This window comes from Denticeps clupeoides, unplaced genomic scaffold (assembly GCF_900700375.1).
Source record: "Denticeps clupeoides unplaced genomic scaffold, fDenClu1.1, whole genome shotgun sequence".
NCBI lineage: Eukaryota > Metazoa > Chordata > Actinopteri > Clupeiformes > Denticipitidae > Denticeps > Denticeps clupeoides.
Genome location: NW_021629910.1, coordinates 22,445 through 42,106, shown reverse-complemented (window position 1 = coordinate 42,106; position 19,662 = coordinate 22,445). Strand labels below are relative to the sequence as shown.

Here is a 19,662-nt window from a genome sequence, read left to right as displayed (position 1 = left end):
AAAACTCCCGCTTTACTGTCAAATTATGATGGAGAAAAGGCAAAAATAGCTAACAAAGCCATGTAAATACTTTCATTTTAAAAATTTTTCAATAGTTAAAGCTTACAGCACCTGGTATTCCCAGGTAGTCTCCCATCCATGTACTAACCAGGCCCAAGCCTTCTTAGCTTCTGAGATCAGACAAGATTGGGAGTTCTACAGCTGGTTTGTCTGTACACAAACTCTGCTTGAAAATCTTGAACTTTAAACCAAAGGGGCTTGAACACATATCAAAGAGTGAAAACTCCCGCTTTACTGTCAAATTATGATGGAGAAAAGGCAAAAAGTCGGAGTGGTAAGCTTTTATTTGCAATACAACAAATAAAGTGCACACCTTCTAGAGGCAATGCAATACTGGGTCGATGAATGGAGCGGATGAAGCAGGCCCTATTGCCAACTCCCTGTTCTAAAAATCCGCTTAATATGAAATATCAGATATTAAATTGACATCAGGGTGCGTAGCACCTGAAGGCCGAGGGCTGGAAAATCCCACCTAATCGATTCAGCTCCAAGCCTGTGAATGATCGTTGTAGAGCACACACAGACAAAGAAACCTGAAGAGAAGTTTAAAAAAAAAAAAAAAAAAAAAAAAGAAAAAAGGCGGGGAAACATATCAAAGAAAGAAAATACCCCTTAACTTACTTAAAAAAAGGTAACAAAGTGATGTAAATACTTTCATTTTAAAAGTTTAACAATAGTTAAAGCTTACAGCACCTGGCATTCCCACGTAGTCTCCCATCCAAGTACTAACCAGGCCCAAGCCTTCTTAGCTTCTGAGATCAGACAAGATTGGGCATTCTTCAGCTGGTTTTGTCCGTACACAAACTCTGCTTGAAAATCTTGAACTTTAAACCAAAGGGGCTTAAACACATATTAAAGAGTGAAAACTCCCGCTTTACTGTCAAATTATGATGGAGAAAAGGCAAAAAAGCTAACAAAGCCATGTAAATACTTTCATTTTAAAAGTTTTTCAATAGTTAAAGCTTACAGCACCTGGCATTCCCAGGTAGTCTCCCATCCAAGTACTAACCAGGCCCAAGCCTTCTTAGCTTCTGAGATCAGACAAGATCGGCCATTCTTCAGCTGGTTTGTCCGTACACAAACTCTGCTTGAAAATCTTGAACTTTAAACCAAAGGGGCTTGAACACATATCAAAGAGTGAAAACTCCCACTTTACTGTCAAATTATGATGGAGAAAAGGCAAAAAAAGCTAACAAAGCCATGTAAATACTTTCATTTTAAAAGTTTTTCAATAGTTAAAGCTTACAGCACCTGGTATTCCCAGGTAGTCTCCCATCCAAGTACTAACCATGCCCAAGCCTTCTTAGCTTCTGAGATCAGACAAGATTGGGCATTCTTCAGCTGGTTTGTCCATACACAAACTCTGCTTGAAAATCTTGAACTTTAAACCAAAGGGGCTTGAACACATATCAAAGAGTGAAAACTCCCGCTTTACTTTCAAATTATGATGGAGAAAAGGCAAAAAGTTGGAGTGGTAAGCTTTTATTTGCAATACAACAAATAAAGTGCACACCTTCTAGAGGCAATGCAATACTGGGTCGATGAATGGAGCGGATGGAGCAGGCCCTATTGCCGACTCCCTGTTCTAAATATCCGCTTAATATGACATATCAGATAATAAACTGACATCAGGATGCGTAGCACCTGAAGGCCGAGGGCTGGAAAACCCCACCTAATCGATTCAGCTCCAAGCCTGTGAATGATCGTTGTAGAGCACACACAGACAAAGAAACCTGAAGAGAAGTTAAAAAAAAAAAAGAAAAAAGGCTGGAAAACATATCAAAGAAAGAAAATATACATTAACTTACTTTAAAAAAAGTTAACAAAGTGATGTAAATACTTTCATTTTAAAAGTTTTCAATAGTTAAAGCTTACTGCACCTGGCATTCCTAGGTAGTCTCCCATCCAAGTACTAACCAGGCCCAGGCCTTCTTAGCTTCTGAGATCAGACAAGATTGGGCAATCTTCAGCTGGCATGTCTGTAAGCAAACTCTGCTTGAAAATCTTGGACTTTAAACAAAAGGGCTTTGAAAACTTTATAAAGTGCGAAAACTCCCGCTTTACTGTCAAATTATGACTGAGAAAAGGCAAAAAAGCTAACAAAGCCATGTAAATACTTTTATTTTAAAAGTTTTTCAATAGTTAAAGCTTACAGCACCTGGTATTCCCAGGTAGTCTCCCATCCAAGTACTAACCAGGCCCAAGCCTTCTTAGCTTCTGAGATAAGACAAGATTGGGCATTCTTCAGCTGGTTTGTCCGTACACAAACTCTGCTTGAAAATCTTGAACTTTAAACAAAAGGGGCTTAAACACATATCAAAGAGTGAAAACTCCCGCTTTACTGTCAAATTATGATGGAGAAAAGGCAAAAAAGTTAACAAAGCCATGAAAATACTTTAATTTTAAAAGTTTTTCAATAGTTAAAGCTTACAGCACCTGGTATTCCCAGGTAGTCTCCCACACAAGTACTAACCAGGCCCAAGCCTTCTTAGCTTCTGAGATAAGACAAGATTGGGCATTCTTCAGCTGGTTTTTCCGTACACAAACTCTGCTTGAAAATCTTGAACTTTAAACCAAAGGGGCTTAAACACATATCAAAGAGTGAAAACTCCCGCTTTACTGTCAAATTATGATGGAGAAAAGGCAAAAAAGCTAACAAAGCCATGTAAATACTTTCATTTTAAAAGTTTTTCAATAGTTAAAGCTTACAGCACCTGGCATTCCCAGGTAGTCTCCCATCCAAGTACTAACCAGGCCCAAGCCTTCTTAGCTTCTGAGATCAGACAAGATTGGGCATTCTTCAGCTGGTTTGTCCGTACACAAACTCTGCTTGAAAATCTTGAACTTTAAACCAAAGGGGCTTGAACACATATCAAAGAGTGAAAACTCCCGCTTTACTTTCAAATTATGATGGAGAAAAGGCAAAAAGTTGGAGTGGTAAGCTTTTATTTGCAATACAACAAATAAAGTGCACACCTTCTAGAGGCAATGCAATACTGGGTCGATGAATGGAGCGGATGGAGCAGGCCCTATTGCCGACTCCCTGTTCTAAAAATCCGCTTAATATGACATATCAGATATTAAACTGACATCAGGGTGCGTAGCACCTGAAGGCCGAGGGCTGGAAAACCCCACCTAATCGATTCAGCTCCAAGCCTGTGAATGATCGTTGTAGAACACACACAGACAAAGAAACCTGAATAGAAGTTAAAAAAAAAAAAAAAAAAAGAAAAAAGGCGGGAAAACATATCAAAGAAAGAAAATACCCCTTAACTTACTTTAAAAAAAGTTAACAAAGTGATGTAAATACTTTCATTTTAAAAAATTTCAATAGTTAAAGCTTACTGCACCTGGCATTCCTACGTAGTCTCCCATCCAAGTACTAACCAGGCCCAGGCCTTCTTAGCTTCTGAGATCAGACAAGATTGGGCAATCTTCAGCTGGCATGTCTGTAAGCAAACTCTGCTTGAAAATCTTGGACTTTAAACAAAAGGGCTTTGAAAACATTATAAAGTGCGAGTAGTAATAATTATATACTTTATGTCAAAAATGATTGATGGCATATCTGTATGAGGAAAAAGCGCGTGATTTATGACCATCTACCCTTCTACATTCTCCCCTTCTCCACTGGACAGTGGACACTGTGCGCGTAATTTATGGCCTTCTCCCTTTCTGCCTTCTCCATCGGACCCAGCGCGTAATTTATGACCTCCTTCCATCCTTCCCCCTTCGGACATCTGTTATGTAAGACAAGTATGTTCCCGCGATGACCATTCTTACATAAACACTTAGACAGGTTTTAAAAACAGATGTCTTACCACTTTGTTTACAAACTATGGCTGTTGTGGGGGTGTTATAAGCCAGCATACCATTACCTCTTTCTCGCAAACACTGAATCAACGTGTGACATACAAATCTCACACACACCTTAGAACGTTCTTTTAAAACAGAAACCTTATTTTAAGTGTATGGTTTTACTCAACTACTGTTTCAGTGTTTAACACGTTTAAACACAATACTTACACAGACTTATTTTAAAAATACAAACGCATACTCTATTCATATACTGACTGAAATATGGTAGAACCCCCATTTTGTATGTAGGAAGTATCATAGCATCTTTCAGGACATACTCTATCGCTCTCTCCCATGTCACGTATTACAGATGTCATATACACTTAGACTAACTTTTAAAACAGATTTCTTATCACTTATTTACAACTAAGGCCATTGCTGATGGCTTATGCCCCATTTCTCCCAATGACATCCCTTTCCCCACGCACATCCCTCCCCGGGTTCATCACACATTCTTCCCCGACACCTAGCAGAGTCTCATATTGACACACACACACACACACACACACATACTTGTGTAGCCGCAATTTGGGGACTACATGCACGATGCCACATCGTGGGGACGTGCATTTCTAAAGGCTTTATGAAAAATCTAAAGATAGATTTATGTTTCATTTGAGGCTTTAAAAATGACTGTCACTTTAAAATATAGAAAATACATTAATAAAGCAATGTGACATTTTCCTACAAACTGGGGACCTTGTCTGGTAGACATCACTTGTGAGGACCAGCAGACACACATAGTGAACTGTCTGGTTAACTGTAAGATGTAGGTACTTGTGAACAACATGGGGACGAAACAGCTGGGATGCAGCTATAATGAATGAAAAGATCAAAATTTAATAACATGAATAAAATATTTATTTTTTTTTGCTATTTTTATGTAGCATTCTGAACAGTATTCTGTACATATTTACATTCGATTCAAAGACACTTTACTGAATTGCACCCATTTCCAAAAAAAAAAAAAAAAGAGATTCTAAGATCCTTTTAAAACAAATGTAATAACCAGAAATCTAAAATACCAGAAAATAAGATACCAAACAAAATAAAATAACTGACTTTACATTCTTCTTTTAAGGGTAGTGATTTTGTTCTTCACAAAGAACTTTACAGACAACCAATCCCTGTCTTTCAAGGCAACAGGTTCAGCATTTATACAGGCCTCACATTGTTGTTTTCCTGGCACTGTACAAGTTTTGATGAACCTGTTTAGATGCTTTTCAACTGCATTCATTTCATCACTGTCCCATTTCTTTTTCTTTACCACCTTTCGACCTGAATGAACAAAGCACATCAGAAAAAACAGAGATTTTTAAGTTCATAAAGGCTTTCTATGAAGTTTAACAAACAGTACCTTTCATGGTAGTTGTGGTACTTGTTATTTCTGTTGCTTGTTCAATTGAAGATTTCTGGACTTCTTTTGCAGAAGGATCTATGGGTGGTTCTACATCAAGAGCCACTTAAACACAAAACAAATGCATTCAAAATTGTTAAGGATTTGATTCTTTCTTGGAGAAAATACACTGCTCACAAATTAAGGGAACACAGAAATAAGACATCCTACATCTGAATGAATGAAATATTCTTATTAAATACTTCTTTACATAGTTGAATGTGCTAACTACAAAATCACACAAAAATTATCGATGAAAATCAAATTTATCAACCCATGAAGCTCTGGATTTGGAGTCACACTCAAAATTAAAGTGGCAAAACAAACTATGGGCTGATGTAATGTCCTTAAAATAAGTAAAAATGAGGCCCAGTAATGAGGCCTTCACGTGCCTCTATGACCTCCCTACAATGACTGGACATGCTCCTGTTTAGGTGACGGATGGTCTCCTGAGGGATCTCCTCCCAGACCTGGTCTAAAGAATCCGCCAACTCCTGCACAGTCTGTGATGCAACGTGGTGTTGGTAGATGAAGCGAGATATGATGTCCCAGATGTGCACATGGGGTCTGAAGATCTCATCTCGGTAGTTAATGGCAGTCAAGCTACATCTGGCGAGAACATGGAGGGTTGTGCGCCCCCCTAAAGAAATGCCACCCCACACCACTACTGACCCACTGCCACACTGGTCATGCTGGAGGATGTTGCAGGCATCAGAATGTTCTCCATGGCGTCTCCAGACTGTCACATGTCACATATGCTCTGTGTGAACCTGGTTTCATCTGTGAAGAGCACAGGGCGCCAGTGGCGAATTTGCCAATCTTGTTGTTCTTTGGCAAATGCCAAACATGCTGCACAGTGTTGGGCTGTAAGCAAAACCCCAATCTATGGACATCGGGCCCTCATACCACCCTTGTGGAGTCTGTTTATGACCATTTGAGCAGAGCAGAGAGGCCTGCTGGAGGTCATTTTGCAGGGCTCTGGCAGAGGTCCTCCTGTTCCTCCTTGCACAAAGGTGGAGGTAGCGGTCCTGCTGCTGGGTTGCCCTTCTACTGCCTCCTCCATGTCTTCTGATGTACTGGCCTGTTTCCTGGTAGTGCCTTCATGTTCTGGACTCTACACAAACCTTCTTGCCATAGCTTGCATTGATATACCTAACACTTGAACACTTCCTAACATATCCTAACACTTAAACACTTTTGTTAAAACTGCATATCATATCATGTATGACTGTGTATGTGACAAATAAAATTTGAATTTGATCCTGAACGAGCTGCACTACCTGAGCCACTTATGTCAGTTGTAGACTCCATTTCATGCTACCATGGAGTCTCTTAGCTATTTCACTAAAGCCTTCATTTTAGAAGACAACATGGGTACCTGCTGAGGCACGTACACAAAACTTGTTGAGTCTTATTAACCTTTCAACAATAGTGGTGAAGCACATTCTACTTTGTAGGGATGTCACATATATTTACATTGAAGGGACTTAATGTTTATTAAGTAAAAGAGAAGTGATTGTCATTGTGATACACTGCAACACAGCACATGTGCACACAACTAAATGTGTCCTTTGCTTTTAACCCATCACCCTTGGTGAGCAGTAGGCAGCCATGAAAGGCGCCTGGGGAGAAGTGTGTGGGGACAGTGCTTTGCTCAGTTGCACCTTGGCGGATCGGAATTCGAGATTCGATATTATGATAAAAATACATTGAAAAGAACAGTTTCATACCTGAATGTGGAAGATACTCTCAACCTGTGAACTGGCAGTGCAATTCTGACTGTCTGATTGCAATTTGACCAAATGTAAAAGTAATGTTTGCATTCTGCAAGCACACTACATAATTTCAAAATTTAAATGTACTAACAGTTATACATGTCATTATCAAAATAGGTGTAGTGTGTGGACTTAGTGTAGAGATTTTTTTAGAAGACAATGTGGGGACATAGTGGGGGAGGTGCAGCACTCTCATCCTGAGTCTTGTGAATCTTTCATAAACATTTGTGATACACAATACTTTATGGGGACTTCACATATATCATGCACATTGCACATTGTGGGGACTTAACGTATATTGTAATTAAAATACATAAAAAAGAGCAGTTTCATACCTGAATGTGGAAGATACTGTCATGCTGTGGACGGTCTGTGCAATGCTGATTGTCTTCAGAGGCACCATCTGATTTGGGGCAGTTACTGGCTTGGTTCATACCCTTTATTGTCTCCTATAATGAACAAAACAGTCAGCCATTAGACCAAACATAAAAGATATGTTGCCATTCTACAACCACACTACATATTTTCAATGTTTAAATGTACTAACAGTTATACATGTCATTAAAATAATTAATTTTGTTACAAAATCCTAATAGATCAAAATAGGTGTAGTGTGTGGACTTAGTGTAGAAATGTTTTTTTAGAAGACAATGTGGGGACATAGTGGGGGAGGTGCAGCACTTCTCATCCTGAGTCTTGTGAATCTTTCATAAACATTTGTGATACACAATACGTCATGGGGACTTCACATATATCATGCACAGTGCACATTGTGGGGACTTAACGTATATGGTAATTAAAATACATAAAAAAAGAGCAGTTTCATACCTGAATGTGGAAGATACTGTCATGCTGTGAACTGTCTGTGCAATGCTGATTGTCTTCAGAGGCACCATCTGATTTGGGGCAGTTACTGGCTTGGTTCGTACCCTTTATTGTCTCCTATAATGAACAAAACAGTCAGCCATTAGACCAAACATAAAAGATACGTTGCCATTCTACAACCACACTACATATTTTCAATGTTTAAACGTACTAACAGTTATACATGTCATTAAAATAATTAATTTTGTTACAAAATCCTAATAGATCAAAATAGGTGTAGTGTGTGGACTTAGTGTAGAGATTTTTTTAGAAGACAATGTGGGGACATAGTGGGGGAGGTGCAGCACTCTCATCCTGAGTCTTGTGAATCTTTCATAAACATTTGTGATACACAATACTTTATGGGGACTTCACATATATCATGCACATTGCACATTGTGGGGACTTAACGTATATTGTAATTAAAATACATAAAAAAGAGCAGTTTCATACCTGAATGTGGAAGATACTGTCATGCTGTGGACGGTCTGTGCAATGCTGATTGTCTTCAGAGGCACCATCTGATTTGGGGCAGTTACTGGCTTGGTTCATACCCTTTATTGTCTCCTATAATGAACAAAACAGTCAGCCATTAGACCAAACATAAAAGATATGTTGCCATTCTACAACCACACTACATATTTTCAATGTTTAAATGTACTAACAGTTATACATGTCATTAAAATAATTAATTTTGTTACAAAATCCTAATAGATCAAAATAGGTGTAGTGTGTGGACTTAGTGTAGAAATGTTTTTTTAGAAGACAATGTGGGGACATAGTGGGGGAGGTGCAGCACTTCTCATCCTGAGTCTTGTGAATCTTTCATAAACATTTGTGATACACAATACGTCATGGGGACTTCACATATATCATGCACAGTGCACATTGTGGGGACTTAACGTATATGGTAATTAAAATACATAAAAAAAGAGCAGTTTCATACCTGAATGTGGAAGATACTGTCATGCTGTGAACTGTCTGTGCAATGCTGATTGTCTTCAGAGGCACCATCTGATTTGGGGCAGTTACTGGCTTGGTTCATACCCTTTATTGTCTCCTATAATGAACAAAACAGTCAGCCATTAGACCAAACATAAAAGATATGTTGCCATTCTACAACCACACTACATATTTTCAATGTTTTAAATGTACTAACAGTTATACATGTCATTAAAATAATTTATTTTGTTACAAAATCCTAATAGATCAAAATAGGTGTAGTGTGTGGACTTAGTGTAGAGATTTTTTTTTAGAAGACAATGTGGGGACATTGTGGGGGAGGTGCAGCACTTCTCATCCTGAGTCTTGTGAATCTTTCATAAACATTTGTGATACACAATACTTTATGGGGACTTCACATATATCTTGCACATTGCACATTGTGGGGACTTAACGTATATTGTAATTAAAATACATAAAAAAGAGCAGTTTCATACCTGAATGTGGAAGATACTGTCATGCTGTGGACTGTCTGTGCAATGCTGATTGTCTTCAGAGGCACCATCTGATTTGGGGCAGTTACTGGCTTGGTTCATACCCTTTATTGTCTCCTATAATGAACAAAACAGTCAGCCATTAGACCAAACATAAAAGATATGTTGCCATTCTACAACCACACTACATATTTTCAATGTTTTAAATGTACTAACAGTTATACATGTCATTAAAATAATTAATTTTGTTACAAAATCCTAATAGATCAAAATAGGTGTAGTGTGTGGACTTAGTGTAGAGATTTTTTTTTAGAAGACAATGTGGGGACATTGTGGGGGAGGTGCAGCACTTCTCATCCTGAGTCTTGTGAATCTTTCATAAACATTTGTGATACACAATACTTTATGGGGACTTCACATATATCATGCACATTGCACATTGTGGGGACTTAACGTATATTGTAATTAAAATACATAAAAAAGAGCAGTTTCATACCTGAATGTGGAAGATACTGTCATGCTGTGGACTGTCTGTGCAATGCTGATTGTCTTCAGAGGCACCATCTGATTTGGGGCAGTTACTGGCTTGGTTCATACCCTTTATTGTCTCCTATAATGAACAAAACAGTCAGCCATTAGACCAAACATAAAAGATATGTTGCCATTCTACAACCACACTACATATGTTCAATGTTTAAATGTACTAACAGTTATACATGTCATTAAAATAATTAATTTTGTTACAAAATCCTAATAGATCAAAATAGGTGTAGTGTGTGGACTTAGTGTAGAAATTTTTTTTTAGAAGACAATGTGGGGACATAGTGGGGGAGGTGCAGCACTTCTCATCCTGAGTCTTGTGAATCTTTCATAAACATTTGTGATACACAATACGTCATGGGGACTTCACATATATCATGCACATTGCACATTGTGGGGACTTAACGTATATGGTAATTAAAATACATAAAAAAAGAGCAGTTTCATACCTGAATGTGGAAGATACTGTCATGCTGTGAACTGTCTGTGCAATGCTGATTGTCTTCAGAGGCACCATCTGATTTGGGGCAGTTACTGGCTTGGTTCGTACCACTTATTGTCTCCTAAAATGAACAAAACAGTCAGCCATTAAACCAAACATAAAAGATACGTTGCCATTCTACAATCACACTACATATTTTCAATGTTTAAATGTACTAAGAGTTGTACATGTGTTACAAAATCCTAATAGATCAAAATAGGTGTAGTGTGTGGACTTAGTATAGAGATTTAATTTTAGAAGACAATGTGGGGACATAGTGGGGGAGGTGCAGCACTTCTCATCCTGAGTCTTGTGAATCTTTCAAAAAGATTTGTGATACACAATAGTTCATGGGGACTTCACATATATCATGCACATTGCACAGTGTGGGGACTTAACGTATATTATATTAAAATTACATTTTAAAAAGAAGTATCATACCTGAATGTGGAAAGTCTCAACCTGTGAACAGTCTGTGGAATGCTGAATGTCTTCAGAGGTACCATCTGATTTGGGGAAGATATTAGCTCTGTCTACACCACTTATTGTCTCCTGGAATGAACAAAACAGCCAACAATTAGACCAAATATGAAAGTTATGTTTGCATAACTTTAAAATGCACACTCTCATTCTAAAAGTATGGATAATATCGGGTAATTAAACAGCAGTTTTATACCTGATTGTTGAGGGTGCAGTTATCCAATGAACTTTGGGTGTAATGTAGATCCTTTTCAGAGGCGTTTTCTGACCTGGGACAGTTACTGGCTCCTTCCATTCCACTTCTTTCTTCCTGAAATTATCAAAGGAATCCCCAATAAGTCCCCAAATACTGGTAAAAGATAAAAAAGCTGAACAGTGTCAGGTTGCAAAAGCATTTTTAAATAAATACAGATGCAGAGAATATGCTTAAGTAGGTATAGTGATGATGCATCTTCAGTGAAATAAACAAAACAACCACAATTCTCTAGATTCAATATTTGTTACAGAATTCGAATGCAGGACCAGGGCTGCAAACATATGAAAAGCCCAGTAAACCAATAACAGTAAAATGGATGCGAGCATGTGTGAATTATTCTGATTGTTAAAACTTTATGAACAAACATAATATTACAATTAATTAATACTAAAATCTTAATTTATATAAATATCAGATTTCAAAATATCTTTTACAATTCTTACCTGATTCCTCCAAGGACAATCAGCATCGCCATAATTATATCTAATCTCGTCTCCAGGTGTTATGTCTTTTAAGGCAAAAAGGCACAAATGAGGCTTTCCTTCCACCATGATTCTTTTCATTTTGCAGTTGGGGTTAATGTGATCATCATTAACCAGTCTTCCAAGGGTGCCATCATCCCTTGCAGCATCAATACTGAATTTGAATAAAGAGAATAGTTATTAAATGCAAAATTATACTATTGTTAGTTTGTATTACTTAATTTTATATTAACAATATAATATATAAATTGTTAAACAATTTTTTGTGATCTTGTGATGACACAACTGATATATGCAGACATTATAAATCTACTTCAAATAGCTGAACAAATAAACATTTTTTTTTTGTATTTCTGGAAAATATTCAGACCTGAGCAGGAACCATGCATGAGCTGCTATCTTAACTATTAGAAGCCAACTGTAAATAAGTCAATATAGTATGGCATGTTTACAATAAGTACCTTAAATGCTGACAGACAAATGATGAAATCATTCTGTTCCATCAGAAGAAAACAACCATATTACCCACAATCCCTGTGTGTCTGAGCGACGTTATGTAACCCATTTTGACTCCACATCTGACTTGAAAAAATTAATAATACACATTTAAAGCTGTTATGGGCGGTTTAGCGATGATAAATGATCTAAATGCTCCCCATGCTGTGCAACTCCACACAAGACACGAGTTCCCACATGTGGCAACAAAACTAGAATACTAATAAAAAACTAATACTAGTTTTAGCAGCGAGTTTTCAAATATATTTTTTAAATATTTAATACAGTTATACATCAAAACAAAGGAAAATATATAAATCCATTTGTACTCACGTCCAGAATTTTCCATGCCAGATGAAATCGAACATAAATCCTTTTAGGGAGTTGTGGTAAATTCGCCGTCTTCGTTTACTTTCTTCTGGATCGATAAGGTCTCCTCTGTACTCCAGTATGAAATCTCCTTTGAAAATATCTGACTCGGCAAACACTCCCCTGCCTAATTTGTGAATCACAACCCACATTCATACCTACTTTCCCTCATAGTAATTAGTTTAAGATAATATATCTGCTTTGCTCACCTTTATAGGAATTGATGTATTTAACATCAAGCCCTGCTTTATCACGGCAGGTGGTGATGTGAAAAATGGCATTGTTTATTGGGCTTTGTCGCCTCCGAGCCATTTTTCTTAGCACATTATTTCTCTTACTGCTTAGTGAAAACGTCTATGGAAGATATAGTAATAATTGTAATTTTAAATATCCATAAATAACAGAAACTAGCATGTGCTAACTAAGCTAGTACCATTTAACTAGCTAGCATTGTCATAGCTTTTCTTACTAAAACACTTTACTATTGAAAGAAATATTATTTACCCCTAACACAATGTGTATCATAAAAGTATGAATCTTTAAATGATTTTTTTCTTGCAGTTAAAGTTAGCTTACATAGATCTGGATGGTGCTATAGCTCAGCAAACTCAGTCTTGCTAACTGAGGCACTTATTAACAATTAGCTCTCTCATTGGTTTCTGATGGTCCGTGACGTCATCAAGACGAGCCAATAAGAGTTCAGCATTGCTGTACCACGTGTTACTGTGTGTATCTGCAATTGCAATTACCCTCTTCAACCCTAGTTGGCGTGTACACACTGTGAGCAATTCCAGGCACACACATACACAATGTTTTTCAAGAAAATGTCCATCTTGGGGACTTTGGAGATATTAAAGGGGTAGGCTTATTTTGATGAAATATACATGCTAGCGTAGTTAACTTTGTGGGGACTTGGTTTTTGGTCCCCACGATGACACACGTCCCCACCTTATTGGTGTGCAGTCAGGTCAATGTCCACATATTGGTAGGTTTACAAACACACACACACACACACACACACAGACCAGAACAGAAACCTTATTTAAATGATATATGTTTTAAAAACTGTTTCTAGTTAAAGAAAAACTATTTTGGCTTCAAACAATGTTAATTTCATACCCCTACTGTTAAAATAAATGAAACCGTTTTATGATTTCCCTCACCCACACACACACACACACACACACACACACACACACACACAGACCCCTAGCACATCCTCCAACAAAGCTTTTAACACCTAACGCACCATATGTTTTTACAACGTGAGTCATCTGGTTTCACCATTCTCGCAAACGCCGAATCAACGTGTGACCTTTTACAAATATCACACACCCCTTTAGAACTTTCTTTTAAAACAGAAACCTTATTTTTAAGTGTATGGTTTTACTCAACTACTGTTTCAGTGTTTAACACGTTTAAACACAATACTTACACAGACTTATTTTAAAAATACAAACGCATACTCTATTCATATACTGACTGAAATATGGTAGAACCCCATTTTGTATGTAGGAAGTATCACAGCACCTTCAGGACATACTCTATCGCTCTCTCCCATGTGATGCATTACAGATGTCATATACACTTAGACTAACTTTTAAAACAGATTTCTTATCACTTATTTACAACTACGGCCATTGCTGATGGCTTATGCCCCATTTCTCCCAATGACATCCCTTTCCCCACGCACATCCCTCCCCGGGTTCATCACACATTCTTCCCCGACACCTAGCAGAGTCTCATATTGACACACACACACACACACACACACACACACACACACACACACACACACACACACAGACCAAAACAGAAACCTTATTTAAATGATATATGTTTTAAAAAACTGTTTCTAGTTAAAGAAAAACTATTTTGGCTTCAAACAATGTTAATTTCATACCCCTACTGTTAAAATAAATGAAACCGTTTTATGATTTCCCTCACCCACACACACACACACACACACACACACACACACACACACACAGACCCCTAGCACATCCTCCAACAAATATTTTAACACCTAACGCACCATATGTTTTTACAACGTGAGTCATCTGGTTTCACCATTCTCGCAAACACCGAATCACGTGGGACTTACAAATCTCACGTGCGCACACACACACAGAGGCCTATTTAACAAGAGAGGCCCACGAGGTCTTCATTCAACGGTTTCGACATCGCAAGGATCATCACCGGCTATGGACTCTCAGTAAGTTTTTCATAACACATAAACTATAAGTCTTGTTACAACGTATGTGTGTGTTTTATTTATTTATTTGTTAATAGGTGTAACTTTTCTGTAGAACCACTCGAAGGACCATCAAACCTGGCGTGTTTTGAAACACTGGGGTTCGAAAGTCTATGGACCGAGGGTTTTGGTGCGGGTGATTCTGAACCACAAATTTCATACCAAGGTAATTGTAAAAACCCCAGATCCTACTAATAATAATACCACTACATAGTTGTGAGTGTGTGTTTTTGACCGTGTATGCATTCTAATAGCAGAACATTATCCAAATTACAACGTTGTAACCGAGGATGTTGGATGCTCAGCCGACAGTTTAGGTAATATATTTATGACTATCTAATACGGTTTTTATGAAATTTTCATCATATGGTTGTGATTGTAATATCTCTCGTTCTGTACAGCAACCATCAGACAACTAGTGGGCACCATTCCTAAGCCACGCGTTGATGATACAGGGGTCGACAAGCCGTCAGGTCGGAAGGCTACACGCAAACGCAAGCACCTAGCTCCCGTGGTGGATCTGTGCGTGGAAAAGGCACAAAAACATATGGTGAAAAAGCCGCAAGGTGTGTATTACATATGTTTTAACACAATTTATTATTATTTTAATAAAATATTGACAATCAGGTTTGATAAAACTATCAGGAAAGAAGACGAAAACAGCTTTCAAGCTCCCGGAAAAGCCAGAAGGTGTGTATTTACATGGTTTTAACGCAATCGTTATTTTAATGAAATATTAATTTTAACATCGTGTGATTTTGTTACAGGTAGAACCCCCGTAAACGTTGATCTCGACTTTGTCACCGACTGGACCAACGCGGATTACAAAGCGTGGGATGCTGTAGATTTTGCCAGATCAGACATCGCTACGCAAACAGAACCAAACCACATCGACCCACAGAGGTACCGGCGGTTTTCTAATCATTCTGAATGCTGTGTATGCCTTAAACAGGTATTAGATAACATTGTTAAGGTGTATGACTTGCAAGAAAAGTTGATTAGTACTGTGGGGATTATAGCCAAAGCTGTAGAACATACATCAGATCTGAAGCGTGTTGATTGGTCATCGTTATCAACGGTTTTGTTGCGTTTAAGTGGCATTTCACGTGTGTAAGGGGTGTTTTAAACCTTGTTTTCAACCATAATGGAGCCGTCTAAACGTCAATGTATTGGTGGTGATGCAGTGGACAATTTTAATAAAACACTACACGACATGTTAAACGTCGAGACATGGGGGGAAATTGAGATGTTTAATAATGTTTTACATCAAATTCAAAATGGTTGTGGTGCTGAATCTGATCCAGTATCCTTAGAAGAAGGGTCGATAATGCATGCTGTGATAGACGGGTATCATGTTACACATAAACCACGGTTCAATGGGGTGGTACTGCGTCGTGATATTAATTTCAGATCCGTTTCGAGCAGCGACATAACATCATATATTTCACACATCCACGATGTATTCAAAGACATCGTAAAATTCTCACACACACTGGCCGGACAGAGCGGTGTTTTCGACGTCACACTGAGTGGCGATACCCTGGTTTCAGATGTTAATGCGATCCTTTCACCCGCGAATAACCATTCGTATGAAATTCTGATGGACGCCATCGAAAAAATAATCCAAAGCAATAAAAAAATCATGTGCGATGAGACACTACACCTGACTGTTTCAATCGCTAGAGGTCGTGATGGGGGCGCACGGCGTAAATTGCGTGATTTGGCTCATGATCAGATAATAAGCAAGAACAGGATGAATCTATTCTGCCCCGTTAACGTTACAAACCAATTGTGCTTCGCGATATGCCTGGCAAATTTTGTAAACCCTGAGAAACCAACAGCTTATTTAGAAAAATTGGCTGCCACATTTCAGACACGGTGTGGTCTACCTATTCACCATAAAGTCGGCTTTAATGATGTTCCAAAATTTGAGAGCTTATTGGACATCAAGATTGTGATCTTTTACAGATCAGACGTAGGGGTGTTGCAGAAATTTCAAACTAGCACTGTACCGCATACAAAAACAGCCTTTTTATACATACACGACAGCCATTACTACGGAATATTAAACCTCAAGGCGTTCATGGGGGTGCCGTATGTCTGTGAATTCTGCTATGCCGGTTACACTTCGTTCCGAGAGCATGGTTGCAAATACAGGTGTGATGTTTGTAACGACCCCGGATGCCCTTCAAGGGTCACAGGTTCGAGATATTGCTCGTCTTGTGGGAGGTTTTGCAAGTCTGATTTTTGTTTTGACAAACATAAACAGCCGCGTCCTATGAAGAGCGATCCTGGCGTGGTGGCGTCAAATTGTGATCTTACAAAATTTTGTAAGAATTGTAACAGGCGTTACCACGTTAGTGTTAAAAAACCCAAACCACACACGTGTCCGACACCACACTGTGTTCATTGTCGTGAAGAACTGATTCCAGACGCTAAGCATGAATGCTTCATACAACCCATTAGATTGAAGGAGACAAACAACCGCTACATTTTTTTTGATTTTGAAACACGTTTCGAGAACGGCAAACATCATGCAAATTTTGTTTGCGCAATTACATTTACAGGTGTGGAGTTCACGGCTGAGGGTGACGGGTGTGTGCGTGAATTTGTGAATTGGCTCCGTCGACCGAGGTTCAACGGTTTCACATTTTTAGCACACAACGCTGCAGGGTTTGATAATTTCATACTTTTGGAATATTACTCCAAAAACGGGATCAAACTAGATGTGACAATGACTGGATGCCGTCTGATATTCATGTATGATGCATGTTTTAAACAGCGTTTTATCGACAGCTATTCTTTTCTACTGATGAGTCTGGCAAAAACAACAGCTGCGTTAAATCTCACCACCACAGAAAAGGGTTATTTCCCACACAAGTTTAACACACGCTCAAACAGCCATTACATAGGCCCATACCCGGATAAGACCTTTTATGGATATGACAACATGTCCAATGCTGGCAGACGTGAATTTGATGACTGGTACAACGAATCAGCGTGCGGTGTTTTTGATTTTCAGAAGGAACTCCGTTTCTACGGTCGAAACGACGTCGTGCTGTTAAGAGAGGCGTGTCTGAAATACCGTGACGAGTTCATAGAATGCACGGGTCTAGACCCTTTTGGTCAAACCACGTTGGCATCGTGCTGCATGGCTGTATACAAAACACACTACCTACCGCGTGATACACTCGCTCTTACACATAACAACGCGTACACAAGCCAAAACAAGGCATTTTCAGACATTAGCATCGAATGGCTGGAATATGTCAAAACAACCAGGCATGTGTACATCCAACACGCTCTGACAGAGGGTGAGGTTGTGGTTGGGAAATACTGTCTTGACGGCTATTATGAAAAAAATGGTCGTAAATACGGTTTAGAATTTAATGGGTGTATGCATCACGGACATGATTGTAAATACACACCCACCCAGACTCATCCTTTGTCAAGGCTCCCGTACAGTGTTTTAAGAAGGCAATTTGATGATAAGATTGAAACCCTCACCAAGGTGTACGGCTTAAAAGTCGAAGTTATGTGGGAGTGCCAGTGGCGTCGTTTAAAACAGGTCGAACCATCAGTCATAGAGTTCATGTCGACATATGCACACCCCAGTCGTCTAAAGCCGAGAGACAGCCTCTTTGGCGGTCGAACGAATGCGTACAAACTCTATCACAAAACATCGGACGGTGAAAAAATTCGTTACTTTGATTTCACCAGTCTCTACCCGTTTTGTCAATCATCAAAGGAATATCCGATCGGCCACCCACAGATCATTTTGAAAGACTTTGATAGTCTCGAAAATTACTATGGGTTGGTTAAAGCAACGGTGTACCCGCCACGTGGTCTCTTACACCCTGTGTTGCCATACCGATGCGGCGGCAAACTAATGTTCCCGCTTTGTAGAACATGTTGTCATCTTGAGAATCAAGCGTCACCATGTACTCATACTGACGGCGAGAGATCTCTTTCGGGTTGTTGGGTCAGCATTGAATTGATGAAAGCTGTACAGATGGGCTATGTTTTGGCAGAGATTCATGAAGTGTGGCATTTTGAACAAAGATCAGAAACGTTGTTTGCAGATTATGTGAAAACGTTTCTACAATACAAGCAGGAAGCCAGTGGGTACCCGCCGGGGGTTGTGACGGATGTTGAAAAGCATGCATACATTGAAGATTATTTTCAAAAACAGGGTATCCGTCTGAATCCTGAAAAAATCTGTTCAAACCCTGCAAGGAGAAATATTAACAAACTCCTATTGAACTCACTTTGGGGCCGATTTTCAATGCGGGAAAACCTTCCATACACAGAGTTGTTGAAAGATCCTGACGACTTTTCGCGATACATTTTTGGGGGCGGTCGTGAAATCACACATTTTGCATTTGTCTCGGACGAAGTGGCATTGGTTCAGTGGCGTTATGCAGACGGTTATGGCGCTCAAATGCGTGACATTAATGTGTTTCTTGGAGCGTTTACAACGGCTCATGCACGCCTAGAATTATATTCTGTGATGGAGAAATTGGGTGATCGGCTGCTGTACAGCGACACAGACAGTCTAATCTTTGTCTCAAAAGATGGTGACTGGGAGCCACCCCTAGGTCCATATCTGGGCGATCTTACTGACGAGGTAGGCCCCGGGGATTACATTACAGAATTTTGTTCAGGCGGTCCGAAAACATATGGTTACATCACCGCTAACGGTAAGACATCCATGAAGGCCAAGGGTATCACTCTCAATGCTGAAAATTCAAAAGCTGTAAATCTACGCTCTCTGGTTGATTTGGTTAACAGCTATGTAATAGATGGAGACCGGTCGCAACATGTTTTAACACGCACAAACACAATTACCAGGAATAAAAGACACCTCACATTACATAACAAATCAGATGTCAAAAGGTTCAAAGTTGTGTACAACAAAC

The 19,662-nt window shown here is 38.9% G+C and overlaps 1 long non-coding RNA gene and 3 pseudogenes across 1 annotated transcript; all 4 read right to left on the bottom strand.

Annotated features, from left to right (window-relative positions):
* Positions 1 to 99: 99 nt before the first annotated feature.
* LOC114777031 (uncharacterized) lies at positions 100 to 218 on the bottom strand (annotated as a pseudogene).
* An 802-nt stretch (positions 219 to 1,020) lies between these two features.
* On the bottom strand, positions 1,021 to 1,139 carry LOC114777017 (uncharacterized; annotated as a pseudogene).
* A 1,623-nt stretch (positions 1,140 to 2,762) lies between these two features.
* On the bottom strand, positions 2,763 to 2,881 carry LOC114777028 (uncharacterized; annotated as a pseudogene).
* A 2,019-nt stretch (positions 2,882 to 4,900) lies between these two features.
* On the bottom strand, positions 4,901 to 8,467 carry LOC114777007 (uncharacterized). The gene is made up of 3 exons (XR_003745872.1): positions 8,404 to 8,467; positions 5,273 to 5,377; positions 4,901 to 5,193 (listed from the first exon to the last, which is right to left on the bottom strand). It is a non-coding gene; the product is annotated as an uncharacterized LOC114777007 (long non-coding RNA).
* Between the last annotated feature and the right edge of the window lie 11,195 nt (positions 8,468 to 19,662).